We start from the raw sequence: 27,727 nt of genomic DNA, 5'->3' as shown, positions 1-27,727 counted from the left end.
TCACAGTCGTAATGATAAATAATGTAACGTGAAAAAGTCAATAGCCTACGACACCGGGAGATCCCAGGCGGTCCCCCATCCAAGTACTAACACGGCCCGACGTTGCTTAACTTCCGTGATCGGACGAGAACAGGTGTGTTCATCGTGGTATGGTCGTAGACAAACAAACGGGCAGATATCTACGATTTATTAGCACATTACATCAAAAATGGTTTAAATTTTAAAGGTCATATTTCTTGACTGGATCATCCGAAATAGGTCGTGTTTATGTGCATTTGAAAGCTCATTTCAAGCGCTATCCATTAATTACGACAACCATGCGCTTTAAGATTTCCGGTAAAAAGTTCCAACGAAGGCAATCTAGGGTACTTGCAGACTTAATTTTCATATGACAAAGTTAATTAGCAAATTAACTACATCGCCATTTTCTTTGTCTGACGCTCTTAATCCATTCATTTGCGACGTGGCGCATTTATTGCAGCCAGATCGAAGCCGTTTTGAAGGGAAAGAAACTTCTGATCTAGTCCCTTACTTGATTTACTCAGCGGCTATTGCGTAAAAAAGATACGTCACAGTCGTAATGATAAATAATGTAACGTGAAATAGTCATTAGCCTACGACACCGGGAGATCCCAGGCGGTCCCCCATCCAAGTACTATCCCGGCCCGACGATGCTTAACTTCCGAGATCGGACGGGAACAGGTGTGTTCATCGTGGTATGGTCGTAGACAAACAAACGGGCAGATATCTACGATTTATTAGCACATTACATCAAAAATAGTTTAAATTTTAAAGGTCATATTTCTTGACTGAATCATCCGAAATAGGTCGTGTTTATGTGCATTTGAAAGCTCATTTCAAGCGCTATCCATTAATTACGACAACCATGCGCTTTAAGATTTCCGGTAAAAAGTTCCAACGAAGGCAATCTAGGGTACTTGCAGACTTAATTTTCATATGACAAAGTTAATTAGCAAATTAACTACATCGCCATTTTCTTTGTCTGACGCTCTTAATCCATTCATTTGCGACGTGGCGCTTTTATTGCAGCAAGATTGTAGCCCTTTTTAAGGGAAAGAAACTTCTAATCATGTCCTTTACTTGATTTACTCGGCAGCTATTGCGTAAAAAAGATACGTTAAAGTCGTAATGATGAATAATGTAACGTGAAAAAGTCAATAGCCTACGACACCGGGAGATCCCAGGCGGTGCCCCATCCAAGTACTATCCCGGCCCGACGATGCTTAACTTCCGTGATTGGACGAGAACAGGTGTGTTCATCGTGGTATGGTCGTAGACAAACAAACGGGCAGATATCTACGATTTATTAGCACATTACATCAAAAATGGTTTAAACTTTAAAGGTCATATTTCTTGACTGGATCATCCGAAATAGGTCGTGTTTATGTGCATTTGAAAGCTCATTTCAAGCGCTATCAATTAATTACGACAATCATGCGCTTTAAGATTTCCGGTAAAAAGTTCCATCGAAGGCAATCTAGGGTACTTGCAGACTTAATTTTCATATGACAAAGTTAATTAGCAAATTAACTACATCGCCATTTTCTTTGTCTGACGCTGTTAATCCATTCATTTGCGACGTGGCGCATTTATTGCAGCAAGATTGTAGCCCTTTTTAAGGGAAAGAAACTTCTAATCATGTCCCTTACTTGATTTACTCGGCGGCTATTGCGTAAAAAAGATACGTTAAAGTCGTAATGATAAATAATGTAACGCGATAAAGTCAATAGCCTACGACACCGGGAGTTCCCAGGCGGTCCCCCATCCAAGTACCATCCCGGCCCGTCGATGCTTAACTTCCGTGATCGGACGAGAACAGGTGTGTTCATCGTGGTATGGTCGTAGACAAACATACGGGTAGATATCTACGATTTATTAGCACATTACATCGAAAATGGTTCGAACTTTAAAGATCATAATTCTTGACTGGGTGATCGGAAATAGTTCGTGTTTATGTGCACTTGAAAGCTCATTTCAGGCGCTATCCATTAATTACGACAACCATTCGCTTTAAGATTTCCAGTAAAAAGTTCCAAAGAAGGCAATCTAGGGTACTTTCAGACTTAATTTTCATATGACAAAGTTAATTAGCAAATTAACTACATCGCCATTTTCTTTGTCTGACGCTCGTAATCCATTCATTTGCGACGTGGCGCATTTATTGCAGCCAGATCGTAGCCGTTTTGAAGGTAAAGAAACTTCTAATCAAGTCCCTTACTTGATTTACTCAGCGGCTATTGCGTAAAAAAGATACGTCACAGTCGTAATGATAAATAATGTAACGTGAAAAAGTCAATAGCCTACGACACCGGGAGATCCCAGGCGGGTCCCCATCCAAGTACTATCCCGGCCCGACGATGCTTAACTTCCGTGATCGGACGAGAACAGGTGTGTTCATCGTGGTATGGTCGTAGACAAACAAACGGGCAGATATCTACGATTTATTAGCACATTACATCAAAAATGGTTTAAATTTTAAAGGTCAAATTTCTTGACTGGATCATCCAAAATAGGTCGTGTTTATGTGCATTTGAAAGCTCATTTCAAGCGCTATCCATTAATTTTCGACAACCATGCGCTTTAAGATTTCCGGGAAAAAGTTCCAACGAAGGCAATCTAGGGTACTTGCAGACTTAATTTTTATATGACAAAGTTAATTAGCAAATTAACTACATCGCCATTTTCTTTGTCTGACGCTCTTAATCCATTCCTTTGCGACGTGGCGCATTTATTGCAGCAAGATTGTAGCCCTTTTTAAGGGAAAGAAACTTCTAATCATGTCCCTTACTTGATTTACTCGGCGGCTATTGCGTAAAAAAGATACGTTAAAGTCGTAATGATAAATAATGTAACGCGATAAAGTCAATAGCCTACGACACCGGGAGTTCCCAGGCGGTCCCCCATCCAAGTACCATCCCGGCCCGTCGATGCTTAACTTCCGTGATCGGACGAGAACAGGTGTGTTCATCGTGGTATGGTCGTAGACAAACATACGGGTAGATATCTACGATTTATTAGCACATTACATCGAAAATGGTTCGAACTTTAAAGATCATAATTCTTGACTGGGTGATCGGAAATAGTTCGTGTTTATGTGCACTTGAAAGCTCATTTCAGGCGCTATCCATTAATTACGACAACCATTCGCTTTAAGATTTCCGGTAAAAAGTTCCAAAGAAGGCAATCTAGGGTACTTTCAGACTTAATTTTCATATGACAAAGTTAATTAGCAAATTAACTACATCGCCATTTTCTTTGTCTGACGCTCGTAATCCATTCATTTGCGACGTGGCGCATTTATTGCAGCCAGATCGTAGCCGTTTTGAAGGTAAAGAAACTTCTAATCAAGTCCCTTACTTGATTTACTCAGCGGCTATTGCGTAAAAAAGATACGTCACAGTCGTAATGATAAATAATGTAACGTGAAAAAGTCAATAGCCTACGACACCGGGAGATCCCAGGCGGTCCCCCATCCAAGTACTATCCCGGCCCGACGATGCTTAACTTCCGTGATCGGACGAGAACAGGTGTGTTCATCGTGGTATGGTCGTAGACAAACAAACGGGCAGATAACTACGATTTATTAGCACATTACATCAAAAATTTTTTAAATTTTAAAGGTCATATTTCTTGACTGGATCATCCGAAATAGGTCGTGTTTATGTGCATTTGAAAGCTCATTTCAAGTGCTATCCATTAATTTTCGACAACCATGCGCTTTAAGATTTCCGGTAAATAGTTCCAACGAAGGCAATCTAGGGTACTTGCAGACTTAATTTTTATATGACAAAGTTAATTAGCAAATTAACTACATCGCCATTTTCTTTGTCTGACGCTCTTAATCCATTCCTTTGCGACGTGGCGCATTTATTGCAGCAAGATTGTAGCCCTTTTTAAGGGAAAGAAACTTCTAATCATGTCCCTTACTTGATTTACTCGGCGGCTATTGCGTAAAAAAGATACGTTAAAGTCGTAATGATAAATAATGTAACGCGATAAAGTCGATAGCCTACGACACCGGGAGTTCCCAGGCGGTCCCCCATCCAAGTACCATCCCGGCCCGTCGATGCTTAACTTCCGTGATCGGACGAGAACAGGTGCGTTCATCGTGGTATGGTCGTAGACAAACATACGGGTAGATATCTACGATTTATTAGCACATTACATCAAAAATGGTTCGAACTTTAAAGATCATAATTCTTGACTGGGTGATCGGAAATAGTTCGTGTTTATGTGCACTTGAAAGCTCATTTCAAGCGCTATCCATTAATTACGACAACCATTCGCTTTAAGATTTCCGGTAAAAAGTTCCAAAGAAGGCAATCTAGGGTACTTTCAGACTTAATTTTCATATGACAAAGTTAATTAGCAAATTAACTACATCGCCATTTTCTTTGTCTGACGCTCGTAATCCATTCATTTGCGACGTGGCGCATTTATTGCAGCAAGATTGTAGCCCTTTTTAAGGGAAAGAAACTTCTAATTATGTCCTTTACTTGATTTACTCGGCAGCTATTGCGTAAAAAAGATACGTTAAAGTCGTAATGATAAATAATGTAACGTGAAAAAGTCAATAGCCTACGACACCGGGAGATCCCAGGCGGTGCCCCATCCAAGTACTATCCCGGCCCGACGATGCTTAACTTCCGTGATCGGACGAGAACAGGTGTGCTCATCGTGGTTTGGTCGTAGACAAACAAACGGGCAGATATCTACGATTTATTAGCACATTACATCAAAAATGGTTTAAACTTTAAAGGTCATATTTCTTGACTGGATCATCCGAAATAGGTCGTGTTTATGTGCATTTGAAAGCTCATTTCAAGCGCTATCAATTAATTACGACAATCATGCGCTTTAAGATTTCCGGTAAAAAGTTCCATCGAAGGCAATATAGGGTACTTGCAGACTTAATTTTCATATGACAAAGTTAATTAGCAAATTAACTACATCGCCATTTTCTTTGTCTGACGCTCTTAATCCATTCATTTGCGACGTGGCGCATTTATTGCAGCAAGATTGTAGCCCTTTTTAAGGGAAAGAAACTTCTAATCATGTCCCTTACTTGATTTACTCGGCGGCTATTGCGTAAAAAAGATACGTTAAAGTCGTAATGATAAATAATGTAACGAGTTTAAAGTCAATAGCCTACGACACCGGGAGTTCCCAGGCGGTCCCCCATCCAAGTACCATCCCAGCCCGTCGATGCTTAACTTCCGTGATCGGACGAGAACAGGTGTGTTCATCGTGGTATGGTCGTAGGCAAACATACGGGTAGATATCTACGATTTATTAGCACATTACATCGAAAATGGTTCGAACTTTAAAGATCATAATTCTTGACTGGGTGATCGGAAATAGTTCGTGTTTATGTGCACTTGAAAGCTCATTTCAAGCGCTATCCATTAATTACGACAACCATTCGCTTTAAGATTTCCGGTAAAAAGTTCCAAAGAAGGCAATCTAGGGTACTTTCAGACTTAATTTTCATATGACAAAGTTAATTAGCAAATTAACTACATCGCCATTTTCTTTGTCTGACGCTCGTAATCCATTCATTTGCGACGTGGCGCATTTATTGCAGCCAGTTCGTAGCCGTTTTGAAGGTAAAGAAACTTCTAATCAAGTCCCTTACTTGATTTACTCAGCGGCTATTGCGTAAAAAAGATACGTCACAGTCGTAATGATAAATAAAGTAACGTGAAAAAGTCAATAGCCTACGACACCGGGAGATCCCAGGCGGTCCCCCATCCAAGTACTATCCCGGCCCGACGATGCTTAACTTCCGTGATCGGACGAGAACAGGTGTGTTCATCGTGGTATGGTCGTAGACAAACAAACGGGCAGATATCTACGATTTATTAGCACATTACATCAAAAAAGGTTTAAATTTTAAAGGTCATATTTCTTGACTGGATCATCCGAAATAGGTCGTGTTTATGTGCATTTGAAAGCTCATTTCAAGCGCTATCCATTAATTACGACAACCATGCGCTTTAAGATTTCCGGTAAAAAGTTCCAACGAAGGCAATCTAGGGTACTTGCAGACTTAATTTTTATATGACAAAGTTAATTAGCAAATTAACTACATCGCCATTTTCTTTGTCTGACGCTCTTAATCCATTCATTTGCGACGTGGCGCATTTATTGCAGCAAGATTGTAGCCCTTTTTAAGGGAAAGAAACTTCTAATCATGTCCCTTACTTGATTTACTCGGCGGCTATTGCGTAAAAAAGATACGTTAAAGTCGTACTGATAAATAATGTAACGCGATAAAGTCGATAGCCTACGACACCGGGAGTTCCCAGGCGGTCCCCCATCCAAGTACCATCCCGGCCCGTCGATGCTTAACTTCCGTGATCGGACGAGAACAGGTGTGTTCATCGTGGTATGGTCGTAGACAAACATACGGGTAGATATCTACGATTTATTAGCACATTACATCGAAAATGGTTCGAACTTTAAAGATCATAATTCTTGACTGGGTGATCGGAAATAGTTCGTGTTTATGTGCACTTGAAAGCTCATTTCAAGCGCTATCCATTAATTACGACAACCATTCACTTTAAGATTTCCGGTAAAAAGTTCCAACGAAGGCAATCTAGGGTACTTGCAGACTTAATTTTTATATGACAAAGTTAATTAGCAAATTAACTACATCGCCATTTTCTTTGTCTGACGCTCTTAATCCATTCATTTGCGACGTGGCGCATTTATTGCAGCAAGATTGTAGCCCTTTTTAAGGGAAAGAAACTTCTAATCATGTCCCTTACTTGATTTACTCGGCGGCTATTGCGTAAAAAAGATACGTTAAAGTCGTAATGATAAATAATGTAACGCGATAAAGTCGATAGCCTACGACACCGGGAGTTCCCAGGCGGTCCCCCATCCAAGTACCATCCCGGCCCGTCGATGCTTAACTTCCGTGATCGGACGAGAACAGGTGTGTTCATCGTGGTATGGTCGTAGACAAACATACGGGTAGATATCTACGATTTATTAGCACATTACATCGAAAATGGTTCGAACTTTAAAGATCATAATTCTTGACTGGGTGATCGGAAATAGTTCGTGTTTATGTGCACTTGAAAGCTCATTTCAAGCGCTATCCATTAATTACGACAACCATTCGCTTTAAGATTTCCGGTAAAAAGTTCCAAAGAAGGCAATCTAGGGTACTTTCAGACTTAATTTTCATATGACAAAGTTAATTAGCAAATTAACTACATCGCCATTTTCTTTGTCTGACGCTCGTAATCCATTCATTTGCGACGTGGTGCATTTATTGCAGCCAGATCGTAGCCGTTTTGAAGGGAAAGAAACTTCTAATCAAGTCCCTTACTTGATTTACTCAGCGGCTATTGCGTAAAAAAGATACGTCACAGTCGTAATGATAAATAATGTAACGTGAAAAAGTCAATAGCCTACGACACCGGGAGATCCCAGGCGGTCCCCCATCCAAGTACTATCCCGGCCCGACGATGCTTAACTTCCGTGATCGGACGAGAACAGGTGTGTTCATCGTGGTATGGTCGTAGACAAACAAACGGGCAGATATCTACGATTTATTAGCACATTACATCAAAAATGGTTTAAATTTTAAAGGTCATATTTCTTGACTGGATCATCCGAAATAGGTCGTGTTTATGTGCATTTGAAAGCTCATTTCAAGCGCTATCCATTAATTACGACAACCATGCGCTTTAAGATTTCCGGTAAAAAGTTCCAACGAAGGCAATCTAGGGTACTTGCAGACTTAATTTTCATATGACAAAGTTAATTAGCAAATTAACTACATCGCCATTTTCTTTGTCTGATGCTCTTAATCCATTCATTTGCGACGTGGCGCATTTATAGCAGCAAGAGTGTAGCCCGTTTTAAGGGAAAGAAACTTCTAATCATGTCCCTTACTTGATTTACTCGGCGGCAATTGCGTAAAAAAGATACGTTAAAGTCGTAATGATAAATAATGTAACGCGATAAAGTCAATAGCCTACGACACCGGGAGTTCCCAGGCGGTCCCCCATCCAAGTACCATCCCGGCCCGTCGATGCTTAACTTCCGTGAACGGACGAGAACAGGTGTGTTCATCGTGGTATGGTCGTAGACAAACATACGGGTAGATATCTACGATTTATTAGCACATTACATCGAAAATGGTTCGAACTTTAAAGATCATAATTCTTGACTGGGTGATCGGAAATAGTTCGTGTTTATGTGCACTTGAAAGCTCATTTCAAGCGCTATCCATTAATTACGACAACCATTCGCTTTAAGATTTCCGGTAAAAAGTTCCAAAGAAGGCAATCTAGGGTACTTTCAGACTTAATTTTCATATGACAAAGTTAATTAGCAAATTAACTACATCGCCATTTTCTTTGTCTGACGCTCGTAATCCATTCATTTGCGACGTGGCGCATTTATTGCAGCCAGATCGTAGCCGTTTTGAAGGTAAAGAAACTTCTAATCAAGTCCCTTACTTGATTTACTCAGCGGCTATTGCGTAAAAAAGATACGTCACAGTCGTAATGATAAATAATGTAACGTGAAAAAGTCAATAGCCTACGACACCGGGAGATCCCAGGCGGTCCCCCATCCAAGTACTATCCCGGCCCGACGATGCTTAACTTCCGTGATCGGACGAGAACAGGTGTGTTCATCGTGGTATGGTCGTAGACAAACAAACGGGCAGATAACTACGATTTATTAGCACATTACATCAAAAATGGTTTAAATTTTAAAGGTCATATTTCTTGACTGGATCATCCGAAATAGGTCGTGTTTATGTGCATTTGAAAGCTCATTTCAAGCGCTATCCATTAATTACGACAACCATTCGCTTTAAGATTTCCGGTAAAAAGTTCCAACGAAGGCAATCTAGGGTACTTGCAGACTTAATTTTTATATGACAAAGTTAATTAGCAAATTAACTACATCGCCATTTTCTTTGTCTGACGCTCTTAATCCATTCATTTGCGACGTGGCGCATTTATTGCAGCAAGATTGTAGCCCTTTTTAAGGGAAAGAAACTTCTAATCACGTCCCTTACTTGATTTACTCGGCGGCTATTGCGTAAAAAAGATACGTTAAAGTCGTAATGATAAATAATGTAACGCGATAAAGTCGATAGCCTACGACACCGGGAGTTCTCAGGCGGTCCCCCATCCAAGTACCATCCCGGCCCGTCGATGCTTAACTTCCGTGATCGGACGAGAACAGGTGTGTTCATCGTGGTATGGTCGTAGACAAACATACGGGTAGATATCTACGATTTATTAGCACATTACATCGAAAATGGTTCGAACTTTAAAGATCATAATTCTTGACTGGGTGATCGGAAATAGTTCGTGTTTATGTGCACTTGAAAGCTCATTTCAAGCGCTATCCATTAATTACGACAATTATTCGCTTTAAGATTTCCGGTAAAAAGTTCCAAAGAAGGCAATCTAGGGTACTTTCAGACTTAATTTTCATATGACAAAGTTAATTAGCAAATTAACTACATCGCCATTTTCTTTGTCTGACGCTCGTAATCCATTCATTTGCGACGTGGCGCATTTATTGCAGCCAGATCGTAGCCGTTTTGAAGGGAAAGAAACTTCTAATCAAGTAACTTACTTGATTTACTCAGCGGCTATTGCGTAAAAAAGATACGTCACAGTCGTAATGATAAATAATGTAACGTGAAAAAGTCAATAGCCTACGACACCGGGAGATCCCAGGCGGTCCCCCATCCAAGTACTATCCCGGCCCGACGATGCTTAACTTCCGTGATCGGACGAGAACAGGTGTGTTCATCGTGGTATGGTCGTAGACAAACAAACGGGCAGATATCTACGATTTATTAGCACATTACAGCAAAAATGGTTTAAATTTTAAAGGTCATATTTCTTGACTGGATCATCCGAAATAGGTCGTGTTTATGTGCATTTGAAAGCTCATTTCAAGCGCTATCCATTAATTACGACAACCATGCGCTTTAAGATTTCCGGTAAAAAGTTCCAACGAAGGCAATCTAGGGTACCTGCAGACTTAATTTTCATATGACAAAGTTAATTAGCAAATTAACTACATCGCCATTTTCTTTGTCTGACGCTCTTAATCCATTCATTTGCGACGTGGCGCATTTATTGCAGCAAGATTGTAGCCCTTTTTAAGGGAAAGAAACTTCTAATCATGTCCCTTACTTGATTTACTCGGCGGCTATTGCGTAAAAAAGATACGTTAAAGTCGTAATGATAAATAATGTAACGCGATAAAGTCAATAGCCTACGACACCGGGAGTTCCCAGGCGGTCCCCCATCCAAGTACCATCCCGGCCCGTTGATGCTTAACTTCCGTGATCGGACGAGAACAGGTGTGTTCATCGTGGTATGGTCGCAGACAAACATACGGGTAGATATCTACGATTTATTAGCACATTACATCGAAAATGGTTCAAACTTTAAAGATCATAATTCTTGACTGGGTGATCGGAAATAGTTCGTGTTTATGTGCACTTGAAAGCTCATTTCAAGCGCTATTTATTAATTACGACAACCATTCGCTTTAAGATTTCCGGTAAAAAGTTCCAAAGAAGGCAATCTAGGGTACTTTCAGACTTAATTTTCATATGACAAAGTTAATTAGCAAATTAACTACATCGCCATTTTCTTTGTCTGACGCTCGTAATCCATTCATTTGCGACGTGGCGCATTTATTGCAGCCAGATCGTAGTCGTTTTGAAGGTAAAGAAACTTCTAATCAAGTCCCTTACTTGATTTACTCAGCGGCTATTGCGTAAAAAAGATACGTCACAGTCGTAATGATAAATAATGTAACGTGAAAAAGTCAATAGCCTACGACACCGGGAGATCCCAGGCGGTCCCCCATCCAAGTACTATCCCGGCCCGACGATGCTTAACTTCCGTGATCGGACGAGAACAGGTGTGTTCATCGTGGTATGGTCGTAGACAAACAAACGGGCAGATATCTACGATTTATTAGCACAGTACATCAAAAATGGTTTTAATTTTAAAGGTCATATTTCTTGACTGGATCATCCGAAATAGGTCGTGTTTATGTGCATTTGAAAGCTCATTTTAAGCGCTATCCATTAATTACGACAACCATGCGCTTTAAGATTTCCGGTAAAAAGTTCCAACGAAGGCAATCTAGGGTACTTGCAGACTTAATTTTTATATGACAAAGTTAATTAGCAAATTAACTACATCGCCATTTTCTTTGTCTGACGCTCTTAATCCATTCATTTGCGACGTGGCGCATTTATTGCAGCAAGATTGTAGCCCTTTTTAAGGGAAAGAAACTTCTAATCACGTCCCTTACTTGATTTACTCGGCGGCTATTGCGTAAAAAAGATACGTTAAAGTCGTAATGATAAATAATGTAACGCGATAAAGTGTATAGCCTACGACACCGGGAGTTCCCAGGCGGTCCCCCATCCAAGTACCATCCCGGCCCGTCGATGCTTAACTTCCGTGATCGGACGAGAACAGGTGTGTTCATCGTGGTATGGTCGTAGACAAACATACGGGTAGATATCTACGATTTATTAGCACATTACATCGAAAATGGTTCGAACTTTAAAGATCATAATTCTTGACTGGGTGATCGGAAATAGTTCGTGTTTATGTGCACTTGAAAGCTCATATCAAGCGCTATCCATTAATTACGACAACCATTCGCTTTAAGATTTCCGGTAAAAAGTTCCAAAGAAGGCAATCTAGGGTACTTTCAGACTTAATTTTCATATGACAAACTTAATTAGCAAATTAACTACATCGCCATTTTCTTTGTCTGACGCTCGTAATCCATTCATTTGCGACGTGGCGCATTTATTGCGGCCAGATCGTAGCCGTTTTGAAGGGAAGGAAACTTCTAATCAAGTCCCTTACTTGATTTACTCAGCGGCTATTGCGTAAAAAAGATACGTCACAGTCGTAATGATAAATAATGTAACGTGAAAAAGTCAATAGCCTACGACACCGGGAGATCCCAGGCGGTCCCCCATCCAAGTACTATCCCGGCCCGACGATGCTTAACTTCTGTGATCGGACGAGAACAGGTGTGTTCATCGTGGTATGGTCGTAGACAAACAAACGGGCAGATATCTACGATTTATTAGCACATTACATCAAAAATGGTTTAAATTTTAAAGGTCATATTTCTTGACTGGATCATCCGAAATAGGTCGTGTTTATGTGCATTTGAAAGCTCATTTCAAGCGCTATCCATTAATTACGACAACCATGCGCTTTAAGATTTCCGGTAAAAAGTTCCAACGAAGGCAATCTAGGGTACTTGCAGACTTAATTTTTATATGACAAAGTTAATTAGCAAATTAACTACATCGCCATTTTCTTTGTCTGACGCTCTTAATCCATTTATTTGCGACGTGGCGCATTTATTGCAGCAAGATTGTAGCCCTTTTTAAGGGAAAGAAACTTCTAATCACGTCCCTTACTTGATTTACTCGGCGGCTATTGCGTAAAAAAGATACGTTAAAGTCGTAATGATAAATAATGTAACGCGATAAAGTCGATAGCCTACGACACCGGGAGTTCCCAGGCGGTCCCCCATCCAAGTACCATCCCGGCCCGTCGATGCTTAACTTCCGTGATCGGACGAGAACAGGTGTGTTCATCGTGGTATGGTCGTAGACAAAGATACGGGTAGATATCTACGATTTATTAGCACATTACATCGAAAATGGTTCGAACTTTAAAGATCATAATTCTTGACTGGGTGATCGGAAATAGTTCGTGTTTATGTGCACTTGAAAGCTCATTTCAAGCGCTATCCATTAATTACGACAACCATTCGCTTTAAGATTTCCGGTAAAAAGTTCCAAAGAAGGCAATCTAGGGTACTTTCAGACTTAATTTTCATATGACAAAGTTAATTAGCAAATTAACTACATCGCCATTTTCTTTGTCTGACGCTCGTAATCCATACATTTGCGACGTGGCGCATTTATTGCAGTCCGATCGTAGCCGTTTTGAAGGGAAAGAAACTTCTAATCAAGTCCCTTACTTGATTTACTCAGCGGCTATTGCGTAAAAAAGATACGTCACAGTCGTAATGATAAATAATGTAACGTGAAAAAGTCAATAGCCTACGACACCGGGAGATCCCAGGCGGTCCCCCATCCAAGTACTATCCCGGCCCGACGATGCTTAACTTCCGTGATCGGACGAGAACAGGTGTGTTCATCGTGGTATGGTCGTAGACAAACAAACGGGCAGATATCTACGATTTATTAGCACATTACATCAAAAATGGTTTAAATTTTAAAGGTCATATTTCTTGACTGGATCATCCGAAATAGGTCGTGTTTATGTGCATTTGAAAGCTCATTTCAAGCGCTATCCATTAATTACGACAACCATGCGCTTTAAGATTTCCGGTAAAAAGTTCCAACGAAGGCAATCTAGGGTACTTGCAGACTTAATTTTTATATGACAAAGTTAATTAGCAAATTAACTACATCGCCATTTTCTTTGTCTGACGCTCTTAATCCATTTATTTGCGACGTGGCGCATTTATTGCAGCAAGATTGTAGCCCTTTTTAAGGGAAAGAAACTTCTAATCACGTCCCTTACTTGATTTACTCGGCGGCTATTGCGTAAAAAAGATACGTTAAAGTCGTAATGATAAATAATGTAACGCGATAAAGTCGATAGCCTACGACACCGGGAGTTCCCAGGCGGTCCCCCATCCAAGTACCATCCCGGCCCGTCGATGCTTAACTTCCGTGATCGGACGAGAACAGGTGTGTTCATCGTGGTATGGTCGTAGACAAAGATACGGGTAGATATCTACGATTTATTAGCACATTACATCGAAAATGGTTCGAACTTTAAAGATCATAATTCTTGACTGGGTGATCGGAAATAGTTCGTGTTTATGTGCACTTGAAAGCTCATTTCAAGCGCTATCCATTAATTACGACAACCATTCGCTTTAAGATTTCCGGTAAAAAGTTCCAAAGAAGGCAATCTAGGGTACTTTCAGACTTAATTTTCATATGACAAAGTTAATTAGCAAATTAACTACATCGCCATTTTCTTTGTCTGACGCTCGTAATCCATACATTTGCGACGTGGCGCATTTATTGCAGTCCGATCGTAGCCGTTTTGAAGGGAAAGAAACTTCTAATCAAGTCCCTTACTTGATTTACTCAGCGGCTATTGCGTAAAAAAGATACGTCACAGTCGTAATGATAAATAATGTAACGTGAAAAAGTCAATAGCCTACGACACCGGGAGATCCCAGGCGGTCCCCCATCCAAGTACTATCCCGGCCCGACGATGCTTAACTTCCGTGATCGGACGAGAACAGGTGTGTTCATCGTGGTATGGTCGTAGACAAACAAACGGGCAGATATCTACGATTTATTAGCACATTACATCAAAAATGGTTTAAATTTTAAAGGTCATATTTCTTGACTGGATCATCCGAAATAGGTCGTGTTTATGTGCATTTGAAAGCTCATTTCAAGCGCTATCCATTAATTACGACAACCATGCGCTTTAAGATTTCCGGTAAAAAGTTCCAACGAAGGCAATCTAGGGTACTTGCAGACTTAATTTTCATATGACAAAGTTAATTAGCAAATTAACTACATCGCTATTTTCTTTGTCTGACGCTCTTAATCCATTCATTTGCGACGTGGCGCATTTATTTCAGCAAGATTGTAGCCCTTTTTAAGGGAAAGAAACTTCTAATCATGTCCCTTACTTGATTTACTCGGCGGCTATTGCGTAAAAAAGATACGTTAAAGTCGTAATGATAAATAATGTAACGCGATAAAGTCAATAGCCTACGACACCGGGAGTTCCCAGGCGGTACCCCATCCAAGTACCATCCCGGCCCGTCGATGCTTAACTTCCGTGATCGGACGAGAACAGGTGTGTTCATCGTGGTATGGTCGTAGACAAACATACGGGTAGATATCTACGATTTATTAGCACATTACATCGAAAATGGTTCGAACTTTAAAGATCATAATTCTTGACTGGGTGATCGGAAATAGTTCGTGTTTATGTGCACTTGAAAGCTCATTTCAAGCGCTATCCATTAATTACGACAACCATTCGCTTTAAGATTTCCGGTAAAAAGTTCCAACGAAGGCAATCTAGGGTACTTTCAGACTTAATTTTCATATGACAAAGTTAATTAGCAAATTAACTACATCGCCATTTTCTTTGTCTGACGCTCGTAATCCATTCATTTGCGACGTGGCGCATTTATTGCAGCCAGATCGTAGCCGTTTTGAAGGGAAAGAAACTTCTAATCAAGTCCCTTACTTGATTTACTCAGCGGCTATTGCGTAAAAAAGATACGTCACAGTCGTAATGATAAATAATGTAACGTGAAAAAGTCAATAGCCTACGACACCAGGAGTTCCCAGGCGGTCCCCCATCCAAGTACTATCCCGGTCCGACGATGCTTAACTTCCGTGATCGGACGAGAACAGGTGTGTTCATCGTGGTATGGTCGTAGACCAACAAACGGGCAGATATCTACGATTTATTAGCACATTACATCGAAAATGGTTTAAACTTTAAGGATCATATTTCTTGACTGGATCATCCGAAATAGGTCGTGTTTATGTGCACTTGAAAGCTCATTTCAAGCGCTATCCATTAATTACGACAACCATGCGCTTTAAGATTTCCGGTAAAAAGTTCCAACGAAGGCAATCTAGGGTACTTTCAGACTTAATTTTCATATGACAAAGTTAATTAGCAAATTAACTACATCGCCATTTTCTTTGTCTGACGCTCGTAATCCATTCATTTGCGACGTGGCGCATTTATTGCAGCCAGATCGTAGCCGTTTTGAAGGGAAAGAAACTTCTAATCAAGTCCCTTACTTGATTTACTCAGCGGCTAGTGCGTAAAAAAGATACGTCACAGTCGTAATGATAAATAATGTAACGTGAAAAAGTCAATAGCCTACGACACCGGGAGTTCCCAGGCGGTCCCCCATCCTAGTACTATCCCGGCCCGACGATGCTTAACTTCCGTGATCGGACGAGAACAGGTGTGTTCATCGTGGTATGGTCGTAGACAAACAAACGGGCAGATATCTACGATTTATTAGCACATTACATCGAAAATGGTTTAAACTTTAAAGGTCATATTTCTTGACTGGATCATCCGAAATAGGTCGTGTTTATGTGCATTTTAAAGCTCATTTCAAGCGCTATCCATTAATTACGACAACCATGCGCTTTAAGATTTCCGGTAAAAAGTTCCAACGAAGGCAATCTAGGGTACTTTCAGACTTAATTTTCATATGACAAAGTTAATTAGCAAATTAACTACATCGCCATTTTCTTTGTCTGACGCTCGTAATCCATTCATTTGCGACGTGGCGCATTTATTGCAGCCAGATCGTAGCCGTTTTGAAGGGAAAGAAACTTCTAATCAAGTCCCTTACTTGATTTACTCAGCGGCTATTGCGTAAAAAAGATACGTCACAGTCGTAATGATAAATAATGTAACGTGAAAAAGTCAATAGCCTACGACACCGGGAGTTCCCAGGCGGTCCCCCATCCTAGTACTATCCCGCCCCGACGATGCTTAACTTCCGTGATCGGACGAGAACAGGTGTGTTCATCGTGGTATGGTCGTAGACAAACAAACGGGCAGATATCTACGATTTATTAGCACATTACATCGAAAATGGTTTAAACTTTAAAGGTCATATTTCTTGACTGGATCATCTGAAATAGGTCGTGTTTATGTGCATTTTAAAGCTCATTTCAAGCGCTATCCATTAATTACGACAACCATGCGCTTTAAGATTTCCGGTAAAAAGTTCCAACGAAGGCAATCTAGGGTACTTGCAGACTTAATTTTCATATGACAAAGTTAATTAGCAAATTAACTACATCGCCATTTTCTTTGTCTGACGCTCGTAATCCCTTGATTTGCGACGTGGCGCATTTATTGCAGCCAGATCGTAGCCGTTTTGAAGGGAAAGAAACTTCTAATAACGTCCCTTACTTGATTTACTCAGCGGCTATTGCGTAAAAAAGATACGTCACAGTCGTAATGATAAAAAATGTAACGTGAAAAAGTCAATAGCCTACGACACCGGGAGTTCCCAGGCGGTCCCCCATCCAAGTACTATCCCGGCCCGACGATGCTTAACTTCCGTGATCGGACGAGAACAGGTGTGTTCATCGTGGTATGGTCGTAGACAAACATACGGGTAGATATCTACGACTTATTAGCACATTACATCGAAAATGGTTCGAACTTTAAAGATCGTAATTCTTGACTGGGTGATCGGAAATAGTTCGTGTTTATGTGCATTTAAAAGCTCCTTTTAAGCGCTATCGATTCTTTACGACAATAATGCACTTTAAGATTTCCGGTAAAAAGTTCCAGCGAAGGCAATCTAGGGTACTTTCAGACTTAATTTTCATATGACAAAGTTAGTTAGCAAAGTAAGTACATCGCCATTTTCTTTGTCTGACGCTCGTAATCCATTCATTTGCGACGTGGCGCATTTATTGCAGGACGATTGTAGCCGTTTTGAAGGGAAAGCAACTTCTAATCATGTCTCTTTCTTGATTTACTCTGCGGCTATTGCGTAAAAAAGATACGTCACAGTCGTAATGATAAATAATGTAACGTGAAAAAGTCAATAGCCTACGACACCAGGAGTTCCCAGGCGGTCCCCCATCCAAGTACTATCCCGGCCCGACGATGCTTAACTTCCGTGATCGGACGAGAACAGGTGTGTTCATCGTGGTATGGTCGTAGACAAACAAACGGGCAGATATCTACGATTTATTAGCACATTACATCGAAAATGGTTTAAACTTTGAAGATCATATTTCTTGACTGGATCATCCGAAATAGGCCGTGTTTATGTGCACTTGAAAGCTCATTTCAAGCGCTATCCATTAATTACGACAACCATGCGCTTTAAGACTTCCGGTAAAAAGTTCCAACGAAGGCAATCTAGGGTACTTTCAGACTTAATTTTCATATGACAAAGTTAATTAGCAAATTAACTACATCGCCATTTTCTTTGTCTGACGCTCGTAATCCATTCATTTGCGACGTGGCGCATTTATTGCAGCACGATTGTAGCCGTTTTGAAGGGAAAGCAACTTCTAATCATGTGTCTTTCTTGATTTACTCGGCGGCTATTGCGTAAAAAAGATACGTCACAGTCGTAATGATAAATAATGTAACGTGAAAAAGTCAAAAGCCTACGACACCAGGAGTTCCCAGGCGGTCCCCCATCCAAGTACTATCCCGTCCCGACGATGCTTAACTTCCGTGATCGGACGAGAACAGGTGTGTTCATCGTGATATGCTCGTAGACAAACAAACGGGCAGATATCTACGATTTATTAGCACATTACATCGAAAATGGTTTAAACTTTGAAGATCATATTTCTTGACTGGATCATCCGAAATAGGTCGTGTTTATGTGCACTTGAAAGCTCATTTCAAGCGCTATCCATTAATTACGACAACCATGCGCTTTAAGATTTCCGGTAAAAAGTTCCAACGAAGGCGATCTAGGGTACTTTCAGACTTAATTTTCATATGACAAAGTTAATTAGCAAATTAACTACATCGCCATTTTCTTTGTCTGACGCTCGTAATCCATTCATTTGCGACGTGGCGCATTTATTGCAGCCAGATCGTAGCCGTTTTGAAGGGAAAGAAACTTCTAATTAAGTCCCTTACTTGATTTACTCAGCGGCTATTGCGTAAAAAAGATACGTCACAGTCGTAATGATAAATAATGTAACGTGAAAAAGTCAATAGCCTACGACACCGGGAGATCCCAGGCGGTCCCCCATCCAAGTACTATCCCGGCCTGACGATGCTTAACTTCCGTGAACGGACGAGAACAGGTGTGTTCATCGTGGTATGGTCGTAGACAAACAAACGGGCAGATATCTACGATTTATTAGCACATTACATCGAAAATGGTTCAAACTTTAAAGGTCATATTTCTTGACTGGATCATTCGAAATAGTTCGTGTTTATGTGCATTTAAAAGCTCTTTTTAAGCGATATCCATTAATTACGACAATAATGCACTTTAAGATTTCCGGTAAAAAGTTCCAACGAAGGCAATCTAGGGTACTTGCAGACTTAATTTTCATATGACAAAGTTAATTAGCAAATTCACTACATCGCCATTTTCTTTGTCTGACGCTCTTAATCCATTCATTTGCGACGTGGCGCATTTATTGCAGCACGATGGTAGCCTTTTTTAAGGGAAAGCAACTTCTAATCATGTCTCTTTCTTGATTTACTCAGCGGCTATTGCGTAAAAAAGATACGTCACAGTCGTAATGATAAATAATGTAACGTGAAAAAGTCAATAGCCTACGACACCGGGAGCTCCCAGGCGGTCCCCCATCCAAGTACTATCCCGGCCCGACGATGCTTAACTTCCGTGATCGGACGAGAACAGGTGTGTTCATCGTGGTATGGTCGTAGACAAACAAACGGGCAGATATCTACGAAATATTAGCACATTACATCGAAAATGGTTTAAAATTTAAAGGTCATATTTCTTGACTGGATTATCCGAAATAGGTCGTGTTTATGTGCATTTGAAAGCTCATTTCAAGCGCTATCCATTAATTACGACAACCATGCGCTTTAAGATTTCCGGTAAAAAGTTCCAACGAAGGCAATCTGGGGTACTTTCAGACTTAATTTTCATATGACAAAGTTAATTAGCAAATTAACTACATCGCCATCTTCTTTGTCTGACGCTCGTATTCCATTCATTTGCGACGTGGCGCATTTATTGCAGCAAGATTGTAGCCCTTTTTAAGGGAAAGAAACTTCTAATCATGTCCCTTACTTGATTTACTGGGCGGCTATTGCGTAAAAAAGATACGTTAAAGTCGTAATGATAAATAATGTAACGTGAAAAAGTCAATAGCCTACGACACCAGGAGATCCCAGGCGGTGCCCCATCCAAGTACTATCCCGGCCCGATGATGCTTAACTTCCGTGATCGGACGAGAACAGGTGTGTTCATCGTGGTATGGTAGTAGACAAACAAACGGGCAGATATCTACGATTTATTAGCACATTACATCAAAAATGGTTTAAATTTTAAAGGTCATATTTCTTGACTGGATCATCCGAAATAGGTCGTGTTTATGTGCATTTGAAAGCTTATTTCAAGCGCTATCCATTAATTACGACAACCATGCGCTTTAAGATTTCCGGTAAAAAGTTCCAACGAAGGTAATCTAGGGTACTTGCAGACTTAATTTTCATATGACAAAGTTAATTAGCAAATTAACTACATCGCCATTTTCTTTGTCTGACGCTCTTAATCCATTCATTTGCGACGTGGCGCATTTATTGCAGCAAGATTGTAGCCCTTTTTAAGGGAAAGAAACTTCTAATCATGTCCCTTACTTGATTTACTCGGCGGCTATTGCGTAAAAAAGATACGTCACAGTCGTAATGATAAATAATGTAACGTGAAAAAGTCAATAGCCTACGACACCGGGAGATCCCAGGCGGTCCCCCATCCAAGTACTATCCCGGCCCGATGATGCTTAACTTCCGTGATCAGACGAGAACAGGTGTGTTCATCGTGGTATGGTCGTAGACAAACAAACGGGCAGATATCTACGATTTATTAGCACACAACATCAAAAATGGTTTAAATTTTAAAGGTCATATTTCTTGACTGGATCAGCCGAAATAGGTCGTGTTTATGTGCATTTGAAAGCTCATTTTAAGCGCTATCCATTAATTACGACAACCATGCGCTTTAAGATTTCCGGTAAAAAGTTCCAACGAAGGTAATCTAGGGTACTTGCAGACTTAATTTTCATATGACAAAGTTAATTAGCAAATTAACTACATCGCTATTTTCTTTGTCTGACGCTCTTAATCCATTCATTTGCGACGTGGCGCATTTATTGCAGCAAGATTGTAGCCCTTTTTAAGGGAAAGAAACATCTAATCATGTCCCTTACTTGATTTACTCGGCGGCTATTGCGTAAAAAAGATACGTTAAAGTCGTAATGATAAATAATGTAACGTGAAAAAGTCAATAGCCTACGACACCGGGAAATCCCAGGCGGTCGCCCATCCAAGTACTATCCCGGCCCGACGATGCTTAACTTCCGTGATCGGACGAGAACAGGTGTGTTCATCGTGGTATGGTCGTAGACAAACAAACGGGCAGATATCTACGATTTATTAGCATATTACATCAAAAATGGTTTAAATTTTAAAGGTCATATTTCTTGACTGGATCATCCGAAATAGGTCGTGTTTATGTGCATTTGAAAGCTCATTTCAAGCGCTATCCATTAATTACGACAACCATGCGCTTTAAGATTTCCGGTAAAAAGTTCCAACGAAGGCAATCTAGGGTACTTTCAGACTTAATTTTCATATGACAAAGTTAATTAGCAAATTAACTACATCGCCATTTTCTTTGTCTGACGCTTGTAATTCATTCATTTGCGACGTGGCGCATTTATTGCAGCCAGATCGTAGCCGTTTTGAAGGGAAAGAAACTTCTAATCTAGTCCCTTACTTGATTTACTCAGCGGCTATTGCGTAAAAAAGATACGTCACAGTCGTAATGATAAATAATGTAACGGAAAAAGTCAATAGCCTACGACACCGGGAGTTCCCAGGCGGTACCCCATCCAAGTACCATCCCGGCCCGACGATGCTTAACTTCCGTGATCGGACGAGAACAGGTGTGTTCATCGTGGTATGATCGTAGACAAACATACGGGTAGATATCTACGATTTATTAGCACATTACATCGAAAATGGTTCGAACTTTAAAGATCATAATCTTGACTGGGTGATCGGAAATAGTTCGTGTTTATGTGCATTTGAAATCTCTTTTTAAGCGATATCCATTAATTACGACAATAATGCACTTTAAGATTTCCGGTAAAAAGTTCCAACGAAGGCAATCTAGGGTACTTGCAGACTTAATTTTCATATGACAAAGTTAATTAGCAAATTAACTACATCGCCATTTTCTCTGTCTGACGCTCTTAATCCATTCATTTGCGACGTGGCACATTTATTGCAGCAAGATTGTAGCCATTTTTAAGGGAAAGAAACTTCTAATCATGTCCCTTACTTGATTTACTCGGCGGCTATTGCGTAAAAAAGATACGTTAAAGTCGTAATGATAAATAATGTAACGGGAAAAAGTCAATAGCCTACGACACCGGGAGATCCAAGGCGGTCCCCCATCCAAGTACTATCCCGGCCCGACGATGCTTGACTTCCGTGATCGGACGAGAACAGGTGTGTTCATCGTGGTATGGTCGTAGACAAACAAACGGGCAGATATCTACGAAATATTAGCACATTACATCGAAAATGGTTTAAAATTTAAAGGTCATATTTCTTGACTGGATTATCCGAAATAGGTCGTGTTTATGTGCATTTGAAAGCTCATTTCAAGCGCTATCCATTAATTACGACAACCATGCGCTTTAAGATTTCCGGTAAAAAGTTCCAACGAAGGCAATCTGGGGTACTTTCAGACTTAATTTTCATATGACAAAGTTAATTAGCAAATTAACTACATCGCCATCTTCTTTGTCTGACGCTCGTATTCCATTCATTTGCGACGTGGCGCATTTATTGCAGCAAGATTGTAGCCCTTTTTAAGGGAAAGAAACTTCTAATCATGTCCCTTACTTGATTTACTGGGCGGCTATTGCGTAAAAAAGATACGTTAAAGTCGTAATGATAAATAATGTAACGTGAAAAAGTCAATAGCCTACGACACCAGGAGATCCCAGGCGGTCCCCCATCCAAGTACTATCCCGGCCCGATGATGCTTAACTTCCGTGATCGGACGAGAACAGGTGTGTTCATCGTGGTATGGTAGTAGACAAACAAACGGGCAGATATCTACGATTTATTAGCACATTACATCAAAAATGGTTTAAATTTTAAAGGTCATATTTTTTGACTGGATCATCCGAAATAGGTCGTGTTTATGTGCATTTGAAAGCTTATTTCAAGCGCTATCCATTAATTACGACAACCATGCGCTTTAAGATTTCCGGTAAAAAGTTCCAACGAAGGTAATCTAGGGTACTTGCAGACTTAATTTTCATATGACAAAGTTAATTAGCAAATTAACTACATCGCCATTTTCTTTGTCTGACGCTCTTAATCCATTCATTTGCGACGTGGCGCATTTATTGCAGCAAGATTGTAGCCCTTTTTAAGGGAAAGAAACTTCTAATCATGTCCCTTACTTGATTTACTCGGCGGCTATTGCGTAAAAAAGATACGTCACAGTCGTAATGATAAATAATGTAACGTGAAAAAGTCAATAGCCTACGACACCGGGAGATCCCAGGCGGTCCCCCATCCAAGTACTATCCCGGCCCGATGATGCTTAACTTCCGTGATCAGACGAGAACAGGTGTGTTCATCGTGGTATGGTCGTAGACAAACAAACGGGCAGATATCTACGATTTATTAGCACACAACATCAAAAATGGTTTAAATTTTAAAGGTCATATTTCTTGACTGGATCAGCCGAAATAGGTCGTGTTTATGTGCATTTGAAAGCTCATTTTAAGCGCTATCCATTAATTACGACAACCATGCGCTTTAAGATTTCCGGTAAAAAGTTCCAACGAAGGTAATCTAGGGTACTTGCAGACTTAATTTTCATATGACAAAGTTAATTAGCAAATTAACTACATCGCTATTTTCTTTGTCTGACGCTCTTAATCCATTCATTTGCGACGTGGCGCATTTATTGCAGCAAGATTGTAGCCCTTTTTAAGGGAAAGAAACTTCTAATCATGTCCCTTACTTGATTTACTCGGCGGCTATTGCGTAAAAAAGATACGTTAAAGTCGTAATGATAAATAATGTAACGTGAAAAAGTCAATAGCCTACGACACCGGGAAATCCCAGGCGGTCGCCCATCCAAGTACTATCCCGGCCCGACGATGCTTAACTTCCGTGATCGGACGAGAACAGGGGTGTTCATCGTGGTATGGTCGTAGACAAACAAACGGGCAGATATCTACGATTTATTAGCATATTACATCAAAAATGGTTTAAATTTTAAAGGTCATATTTCTTGACTGGATCATCCGAAATAGGTCGTGTTTATGTGCATTTGAAAGCTCATTTCAAGCGCTATCCATTAATTACGACAACCATGCGCTTTAAGATTTCCGGTAAAAAGTTCCAACGAAGGCAATCTAGGGTACTTTCAGACTTAATTTTCATATGACAAAGTTAATTAGCAAATTAACTACATCGCCATTTTCTTTGTCTGACGCTTGTAATTCATTCATTTGCGACGTGGCGCATTTATTGCAGCCAGATCGTAGCCGTTTTGAAGGGAAAGAAACTTCTAATCTAGTCCCTTACTTGATTTACTCAGCGGCTATTGCGTAAAAAAGATACGTCACAGTCGTAATGATAAATAATGTAACGGAAAAAGTCAATAGCCTACGACACCGGGAGTTCCCAGGCGGTACCCCATCCAAGTACCATCCCGGCCCGACGATGCTTAACTTCCGTGATCGGACGAGAACAGGTGTGTTCATCGTGGTATGATCGTAGACAAACATACGGGTAGATATCTACGATTTATTAGCACATTACATCGAAAATGGTTCGAACTTTAAAGATCATAATCTTGACTGGGTGATCGGAAATAGTTCGTGTTTATGTGCATTTGAAATCTCTTTTTAAGCGATATCCATTAATTACGACAATAATGCACTTTAAGATTTCCGGTAAAAAGTTCCAACGAAGGCAATCTAGGGTACTTGCAGACTTAATTTTCATATGACAAAGTTAATTAGCAAATTAACTACATCGCCATTTTCTCTGTCTGACGCTCTTAATCCATTCATTTGCGACGTGGCACATTTATTGCAGCAAGATTGTAGCCATTTTTAAGGGAAAGAAACTTCTAATCATGTCCCTTACTTGATTTACTCGGCGGCTATTGCGTAAAAAAGATACGTTAAAGTCGTAATGATAAATAATGTAACGGGAAAAAGTCAATAGCCTACGACACCGGGAGATCCAAGGCGGTCCCCCATCCAAGTACTATCCCGGCCCGACGATGCTTGACTTCCGTGATCGGACGAGAACAGGTGTGTTCATCGTGGTATGGTCGTAGACAAACAAAAAGGGAAGATATCTACGATTTATTAGCACATTACATCAAAAATGGTTTAAATTTTAAAGGTCATATTTCTTGACTGGATCATCCGAAATAGGTCGTGTTTATGTGCATTTGAAAGCTCATTTCAAGCGCTATCCATTAATTACGACAACCATGCGCTTTAAGATTTCCGGTAAAAAGTTCCAACGAAGGCAATCTAGGGTACTTGCAGACTTAATTTTCATATGACAAAGTTAATTAGCAAATTAACTACATCGCCATTTTCTTTGTCTGACGCTCTTAATCCATTCATTTGCGACGTGGCGCATTTATTGCAGCAAGATTGTAGCCCTTTTTAAGGGAAAGAAACTTCTAATCATGTCCCTTACTTGATTTACTCGGCGGCTATTGCGTAAAAAAGATACGTTAAAGTCGTAATGATAAATAATGTAACGTGAAAAAGTCAATAGCCTACGACACCGGGAGATCCCAGGCGGTCCCCCATCCAAGTACTATCCCGGCCCGACGATGCTTAACTTCCGAGATCGGACGGGAACAGGTGTGTTCATCTTGGTATGGTCGTAGACAAACAAACGGGCAGATATCTACGATTTATTAGCACATTACATCAAAAATGGTTTAAATTTTAAAGGTCATATTTCTTGACTGGATCATCCGAAATAGGTCGTGTTTATGTGCATTTGAAAGCTCATTTCAAGCGCTATCCATTAATTACGACAACCATGCGCTTTAAGATTTCCGGTAAAAAGTTCCAACGAAGGCAATCTAGGGTACTTGCAGACTTAATTTTCATATGACAAAGTTAATTAGCAAATTAACTACATCGCCATTTTCTTTGTCTGACGCTCTTAATCCATTCATTTGCGACGTGGCGCATTTATTGCAGCAAGATTGTAGCCCTTTTTAAGGGAAAGAAACTTCTAATCATGTCCCTTACTTGATTTACTCGGCGGCTATTGCGTAAAAAAGATACGTTAAAGTCGTAATGATAAATAATGTAACGGGAAAAAGTCAATAGCCTACGACACCGGGAGATCCAAGGCGGTCCCCCATCCAAGTACTATCCCGGCCCGACGATGCTTGACTTCCGTGATCGGACGAGAACAGGTGTGTTCATCGTGGTATGGTCGTAGACAAACAAAAAGGAAAGATATCTACGATTTATTAGCACATTACATCAAAAATGGTTTAAATTTTAAAGGTCATATTTCTTGACTGGATCATCCGAAATAGGTCGTGTTTATGTGCATTTGAAAGCTCATTTCAAGCGCTATCCATTAATTACGACAACCATGCGCTTTAAGATTTCCGGTAAAAAGTTCCAACGAAGGCAATCTAGGGTACTTTCAGACTTAATTTTCATATGACAAAGTTATTTAGCAAATTAACTACATCGCCATTTTCTTTGTCTGACGCTTGTAATTCATTCATTTGCGACGTGGCGCATTTATTGCAGCCAGATCGTAGCCGTTTTGAAGGGAAAGAAACTTCTAATCTAGTCCCTTACTTGATTTACTCAGCGGCTATTGCGTAAAAAAGATACGTCACAGTCGTAATGATAAATAATGTAACGGAAAAAGTCAATAGCCTACGACACCGGGAGTTCCCAGGCGGTACCCCATCCAAGTACCATCCCGGCCCGACGATGCTTAACTTCCGTGATCGGACGAGAACAGGTGTGTTCATCGTGGTATGGTCGTAGACAAACAAAAAGGGAAGATATCTACGATTTATTAGCACATTACATCAAAAATGGTTTAAATTTTAAAGGTCATATTTCTTGACTGGATCATCCGAAATAGGTCGTGTTTATGTGCATTTGAAAGCTCATTTCAAGCGCTATCCATTAATTACGACAACCATGCGCTTTAAGATTTCCGGTAAAAAGTTCCAACGAAGGCAATCTAGGGTACTTGCAGACTTAATTTTCATATGACAAAGTTAATTAGCAAATTAACTACATCGCCATTTTCTTTGTCTGACGCTCTTAATCCATTCATTTGCGACGTGGCGCATTTATTGCAGCAAGATTGTAGCCCTTTTTAAGGGAAAGAAACTTCTAATCATGTCCCTTACTTGATTTACTCGGCGGCTATTGCGTAAAAAAGATACGTTAAAGTCGTAATGATAAATAATGTAACGTGAAAAAGTTAATAGCCTACGACACCGGGAGATCCCAGGCGGTCCCCCATCCAAGTACTATCCCGGCCCGACGATGCTTAACTTCCGAGATCGGACGGGAACAGGTGTGTTCATCGTGGTATGGTCGTAGACAAACAAACGGGCAGATATCTACGATTTATTAGCACATTACATCAAAAATGGTTTAAATTTTAAAGGTCATATTTCTTGACTGGATCATCCGAAATAGGTCGTGTTTATGTGCATTTGAAAGCTCATTTCAAGCGCTATCCATTAATTACGACAACCATGCGCTTTAAGATTTCCGGTAAAAAGTTCCAACGAAGGCAATCTAGGGTACTTGCAGACTTAATTTTCATATGACAAAGTTAATTAGCAAATTAAC

At 40.4% G+C, this 27,727-nt stretch overlaps 48 non-coding genes and 1 pseudogene across 48 annotated transcripts; all 49 read right to left on the bottom strand.

Moving 5' to 3' along the window:
- Positions 1 to 42: 42 nt before the first annotated feature.
- Positions 43 to 161, bottom strand: LOC130618316 (5S ribosomal RNA). Its single transcript, XR_008979390.1, has one exon. It is a non-coding gene; the product is annotated as a 5S ribosomal RNA (ribosomal RNA).
- Positions 162 to 611: 450 nt separating this feature from the next.
- LOC130617174 (5S ribosomal RNA) lies at positions 612 to 730 on the bottom strand. The gene has a single exon (XR_008978251.1). It is a non-coding gene; the product is annotated as a 5S ribosomal RNA (ribosomal RNA).
- Positions 731 to 1,180: 450 nt separating this feature from the next.
- On the bottom strand, positions 1,181 to 1,299 carry LOC130618206 (5S ribosomal RNA). Its single transcript, XR_008979281.1, has one exon. It is a non-coding gene; the product is annotated as a 5S ribosomal RNA (ribosomal RNA).
- Positions 1,300 to 1,749: 450 nt separating this feature from the next.
- LOC130616442 (5S ribosomal RNA) lies at positions 1,750 to 1,868 on the bottom strand. Its single transcript, XR_008977524.1, has one exon. It is a non-coding gene; the product is annotated as a 5S ribosomal RNA (ribosomal RNA).
- Positions 1,869 to 2,318: 450 nt separating this feature from the next.
- On the bottom strand, positions 2,319 to 2,437 carry LOC130617798 (5S ribosomal RNA). Its single transcript, XR_008978875.1, has one exon. It is a non-coding gene; the product is annotated as a 5S ribosomal RNA (ribosomal RNA).
- A 451-nt stretch (positions 2,438 to 2,888) lies between these two features.
- Positions 2,889 to 3,007, bottom strand: LOC130616440 (5S ribosomal RNA). The gene has a single exon (XR_008977522.1). It is a non-coding gene; the product is annotated as a 5S ribosomal RNA (ribosomal RNA).
- Positions 3,008 to 3,457: 450 nt separating this feature from the next.
- Positions 3,458 to 3,576, bottom strand: LOC130616720 (5S ribosomal RNA). The gene has a single exon (XR_008977800.1). It is a non-coding gene; the product is annotated as a 5S ribosomal RNA (ribosomal RNA).
- A 451-nt stretch (positions 3,577 to 4,027) lies between these two features.
- Positions 4,028 to 4,146, bottom strand: LOC130616372 (5S ribosomal RNA). Its single transcript, XR_008977455.1, has one exon. It is a non-coding gene; the product is annotated as a 5S ribosomal RNA (ribosomal RNA).
- A 450-nt stretch (positions 4,147 to 4,596) lies between these two features.
- LOC130618191 (5S ribosomal RNA) lies at positions 4,597 to 4,715 on the bottom strand. Its single transcript, XR_008979265.1, has one exon. It is a non-coding gene; the product is annotated as a 5S ribosomal RNA (ribosomal RNA).
- Positions 4,716 to 5,166: 451 nt separating this feature from the next.
- On the bottom strand, positions 5,167 to 5,285 carry LOC130616663 (5S ribosomal RNA). Its single transcript, XR_008977744.1, has one exon. It is a non-coding gene; the product is annotated as a 5S ribosomal RNA (ribosomal RNA).
- A 450-nt stretch (positions 5,286 to 5,735) lies between these two features.
- LOC130616718 (5S ribosomal RNA) lies at positions 5,736 to 5,854 on the bottom strand. Its single transcript, XR_008977799.1, has one exon. It is a non-coding gene; the product is annotated as a 5S ribosomal RNA (ribosomal RNA).
- A 450-nt stretch (positions 5,855 to 6,304) lies between these two features.
- LOC130616439 (5S ribosomal RNA) lies at positions 6,305 to 6,423 on the bottom strand. The gene has a single exon (XR_008977521.1). It is a non-coding gene; the product is annotated as a 5S ribosomal RNA (ribosomal RNA).
- Positions 6,424 to 6,873: 450 nt separating this feature from the next.
- LOC130616438 (5S ribosomal RNA) lies at positions 6,874 to 6,992 on the bottom strand. The gene has a single exon (XR_008977520.1). It is a non-coding gene; the product is annotated as a 5S ribosomal RNA (ribosomal RNA).
- Positions 6,993 to 7,442: 450 nt separating this feature from the next.
- Positions 7,443 to 7,561, bottom strand: LOC130616717 (5S ribosomal RNA). Its single transcript, XR_008977798.1, has one exon. It is a non-coding gene; the product is annotated as a 5S ribosomal RNA (ribosomal RNA).
- Positions 7,562 to 8,011: 450 nt separating this feature from the next.
- Positions 8,012 to 8,130, bottom strand: LOC130617388 (5S ribosomal RNA). The gene has a single exon (XR_008978466.1). It is a non-coding gene; the product is annotated as a 5S ribosomal RNA (ribosomal RNA).
- Positions 8,131 to 8,580: 450 nt separating this feature from the next.
- LOC130616716 (5S ribosomal RNA) lies at positions 8,581 to 8,699 on the bottom strand. The gene has a single exon (XR_008977797.1). It is a non-coding gene; the product is annotated as a 5S ribosomal RNA (ribosomal RNA).
- Positions 8,700 to 9,149: 450 nt separating this feature from the next.
- On the bottom strand, positions 9,150 to 9,268 carry LOC130616677 (5S ribosomal RNA). Its single transcript, XR_008977757.1, has one exon. It is a non-coding gene; the product is annotated as a 5S ribosomal RNA (ribosomal RNA).
- Positions 9,269 to 9,718: 450 nt separating this feature from the next.
- LOC130616715 (5S ribosomal RNA) lies at positions 9,719 to 9,837 on the bottom strand. The gene has a single exon (XR_008977796.1). It is a non-coding gene; the product is annotated as a 5S ribosomal RNA (ribosomal RNA).
- Positions 9,838 to 10,287: 450 nt separating this feature from the next.
- On the bottom strand, positions 10,288 to 10,406 carry LOC130617817 (5S ribosomal RNA). Its single transcript, XR_008978894.1, has one exon. It is a non-coding gene; the product is annotated as a 5S ribosomal RNA (ribosomal RNA).
- Positions 10,407 to 10,856: 450 nt separating this feature from the next.
- On the bottom strand, positions 10,857 to 10,975 carry LOC130616714 (5S ribosomal RNA). Its single transcript, XR_008977795.1, has one exon. It is a non-coding gene; the product is annotated as a 5S ribosomal RNA (ribosomal RNA).
- Positions 10,976 to 11,425: 450 nt separating this feature from the next.
- On the bottom strand, positions 11,426 to 11,544 carry LOC130616437 (5S ribosomal RNA). Its single transcript, XR_008977519.1, has one exon. It is a non-coding gene; the product is annotated as a 5S ribosomal RNA (ribosomal RNA).
- A 450-nt stretch (positions 11,545 to 11,994) lies between these two features.
- On the bottom strand, positions 11,995 to 12,113 carry LOC130616126 (5S ribosomal RNA). Its single transcript, XR_008977209.1, has one exon. It is a non-coding gene; the product is annotated as a 5S ribosomal RNA (ribosomal RNA).
- Positions 12,114 to 12,563: 450 nt separating this feature from the next.
- LOC130616436 (5S ribosomal RNA) lies at positions 12,564 to 12,682 on the bottom strand. The gene has a single exon (XR_008977517.1). It is a non-coding gene; the product is annotated as a 5S ribosomal RNA (ribosomal RNA).
- Positions 12,683 to 13,132: 450 nt separating this feature from the next.
- On the bottom strand, positions 13,133 to 13,251 carry LOC130616713 (5S ribosomal RNA). Its single transcript, XR_008977794.1, has one exon. It is a non-coding gene; the product is annotated as a 5S ribosomal RNA (ribosomal RNA).
- A 450-nt stretch (positions 13,252 to 13,701) lies between these two features.
- Positions 13,702 to 13,820, bottom strand: LOC130616434 (5S ribosomal RNA). Its single transcript, XR_008977515.1, has one exon. It is a non-coding gene; the product is annotated as a 5S ribosomal RNA (ribosomal RNA).
- A 450-nt stretch (positions 13,821 to 14,270) lies between these two features.
- On the bottom strand, positions 14,271 to 14,389 carry LOC130616712 (5S ribosomal RNA). The gene has a single exon (XR_008977792.1). It is a non-coding gene; the product is annotated as a 5S ribosomal RNA (ribosomal RNA).
- A 450-nt stretch (positions 14,390 to 14,839) lies between these two features.
- Positions 14,840 to 14,958, bottom strand: LOC130617066 (5S ribosomal RNA). The gene has a single exon (XR_008978144.1). It is a non-coding gene; the product is annotated as a 5S ribosomal RNA (ribosomal RNA).
- A 450-nt stretch (positions 14,959 to 15,408) lies between these two features.
- LOC130615473 (5S ribosomal RNA) lies at positions 15,409 to 15,527 on the bottom strand. The gene has a single exon (XR_008976562.1). It is a non-coding gene; the product is annotated as a 5S ribosomal RNA (ribosomal RNA).
- Positions 15,528 to 15,977: 450 nt separating this feature from the next.
- Positions 15,978 to 16,096, bottom strand: LOC130617557 (5S ribosomal RNA). Its single transcript, XR_008978635.1, has one exon. It is a non-coding gene; the product is annotated as a 5S ribosomal RNA (ribosomal RNA).
- Positions 16,097 to 16,546: 450 nt separating this feature from the next.
- LOC130616866 (5S ribosomal RNA) lies at positions 16,547 to 16,665 on the bottom strand. Its single transcript, XR_008977945.1, has one exon. It is a non-coding gene; the product is annotated as a 5S ribosomal RNA (ribosomal RNA).
- Positions 16,666 to 17,115: 450 nt separating this feature from the next.
- On the bottom strand, positions 17,116 to 17,234 carry LOC130615019 (5S ribosomal RNA). The gene has a single exon (XR_008976109.1). It is a non-coding gene; the product is annotated as a 5S ribosomal RNA (ribosomal RNA).
- Positions 17,235 to 17,684: 450 nt separating this feature from the next.
- Positions 17,685 to 17,803, bottom strand: LOC130617460 (5S ribosomal RNA). The gene has a single exon (XR_008978537.1). It is a non-coding gene; the product is annotated as a 5S ribosomal RNA (ribosomal RNA).
- Positions 17,804 to 18,253: 450 nt separating this feature from the next.
- On the bottom strand, positions 18,254 to 18,372 carry LOC130618092 (5S ribosomal RNA). Its single transcript, XR_008979166.1, has one exon. It is a non-coding gene; the product is annotated as a 5S ribosomal RNA (ribosomal RNA).
- A 450-nt stretch (positions 18,373 to 18,822) lies between these two features.
- Positions 18,823 to 18,941, bottom strand: LOC130618243 (5S ribosomal RNA). Its single transcript, XR_008979317.1, has one exon. It is a non-coding gene; the product is annotated as a 5S ribosomal RNA (ribosomal RNA).
- Positions 18,942 to 19,391: 450 nt separating this feature from the next.
- LOC130615503 (5S ribosomal RNA) lies at positions 19,392 to 19,510 on the bottom strand. Its single transcript, XR_008976591.1, has one exon. It is a non-coding gene; the product is annotated as a 5S ribosomal RNA (ribosomal RNA).
- Positions 19,511 to 19,960: 450 nt separating this feature from the next.
- On the bottom strand, positions 19,961 to 20,079 carry LOC130618455 (5S ribosomal RNA; annotated as a pseudogene).
- A 450-nt stretch (positions 20,080 to 20,529) lies between these two features.
- Positions 20,530 to 20,648, bottom strand: LOC130617796 (5S ribosomal RNA). Its single transcript, XR_008978873.1, has one exon. It is a non-coding gene; the product is annotated as a 5S ribosomal RNA (ribosomal RNA).
- A 450-nt stretch (positions 20,649 to 21,098) lies between these two features.
- On the bottom strand, positions 21,099 to 21,217 carry LOC130616560 (5S ribosomal RNA). Its single transcript, XR_008977642.1, has one exon. It is a non-coding gene; the product is annotated as a 5S ribosomal RNA (ribosomal RNA).
- A 449-nt stretch (positions 21,218 to 21,666) lies between these two features.
- Positions 21,667 to 21,785, bottom strand: LOC130616865 (5S ribosomal RNA). Its single transcript, XR_008977944.1, has one exon. It is a non-coding gene; the product is annotated as a 5S ribosomal RNA (ribosomal RNA).
- A 449-nt stretch (positions 21,786 to 22,234) lies between these two features.
- LOC130617869 (5S ribosomal RNA) lies at positions 22,235 to 22,353 on the bottom strand. Its single transcript, XR_008978945.1, has one exon. It is a non-coding gene; the product is annotated as a 5S ribosomal RNA (ribosomal RNA).
- Positions 22,354 to 22,803: 450 nt separating this feature from the next.
- Positions 22,804 to 22,922, bottom strand: LOC130618268 (5S ribosomal RNA). Its single transcript, XR_008979341.1, has one exon. It is a non-coding gene; the product is annotated as a 5S ribosomal RNA (ribosomal RNA).
- Positions 22,923 to 23,372: 450 nt separating this feature from the next.
- On the bottom strand, positions 23,373 to 23,491 carry LOC130617795 (5S ribosomal RNA). The gene has a single exon (XR_008978872.1). It is a non-coding gene; the product is annotated as a 5S ribosomal RNA (ribosomal RNA).
- Positions 23,492 to 23,941: 450 nt separating this feature from the next.
- On the bottom strand, positions 23,942 to 24,060 carry LOC130617299 (5S ribosomal RNA). The gene has a single exon (XR_008978377.1). It is a non-coding gene; the product is annotated as a 5S ribosomal RNA (ribosomal RNA).
- A 449-nt stretch (positions 24,061 to 24,509) lies between these two features.
- Positions 24,510 to 24,628, bottom strand: LOC130616864 (5S ribosomal RNA). Its single transcript, XR_008977943.1, has one exon. It is a non-coding gene; the product is annotated as a 5S ribosomal RNA (ribosomal RNA).
- A 449-nt stretch (positions 24,629 to 25,077) lies between these two features.
- LOC130617868 (5S ribosomal RNA) lies at positions 25,078 to 25,196 on the bottom strand. Its single transcript, XR_008978944.1, has one exon. It is a non-coding gene; the product is annotated as a 5S ribosomal RNA (ribosomal RNA).
- A 451-nt stretch (positions 25,197 to 25,647) lies between these two features.
- On the bottom strand, positions 25,648 to 25,766 carry LOC130617990 (5S ribosomal RNA). The gene has a single exon (XR_008979065.1). It is a non-coding gene; the product is annotated as a 5S ribosomal RNA (ribosomal RNA).
- A 450-nt stretch (positions 25,767 to 26,216) lies between these two features.
- On the bottom strand, positions 26,217 to 26,335 carry LOC130617866 (5S ribosomal RNA). The gene has a single exon (XR_008978943.1). It is a non-coding gene; the product is annotated as a 5S ribosomal RNA (ribosomal RNA).
- Positions 26,336 to 26,785: 450 nt separating this feature from the next.
- LOC130616584 (5S ribosomal RNA) lies at positions 26,786 to 26,904 on the bottom strand. The gene has a single exon (XR_008977665.1). It is a non-coding gene; the product is annotated as a 5S ribosomal RNA (ribosomal RNA).
- A 451-nt stretch (positions 26,905 to 27,355) lies between these two features.
- Positions 27,356 to 27,474, bottom strand: LOC130617172 (5S ribosomal RNA). Its single transcript, XR_008978250.1, has one exon. It is a non-coding gene; the product is annotated as a 5S ribosomal RNA (ribosomal RNA).
- Between the last annotated feature and the right edge of the window lie 253 nt (positions 27,475 to 27,727).

This window comes from Hydractinia symbiolongicarpus, chromosome 11 (assembly GCF_029227915.1).
Source record: "Hydractinia symbiolongicarpus strain clone_291-10 chromosome 11, HSymV2.1, whole genome shotgun sequence".
In the NCBI taxonomy this organism is placed as follows: domain Eukaryota; kingdom Metazoa; phylum Cnidaria; class Hydrozoa; order Anthoathecata; family Hydractiniidae; genus Hydractinia; species Hydractinia symbiolongicarpus.
The sequence above is the reverse complement of the archived record's forward strand: the minus strand, read 5'-3'. Positions and strand labels throughout refer to the sequence as shown.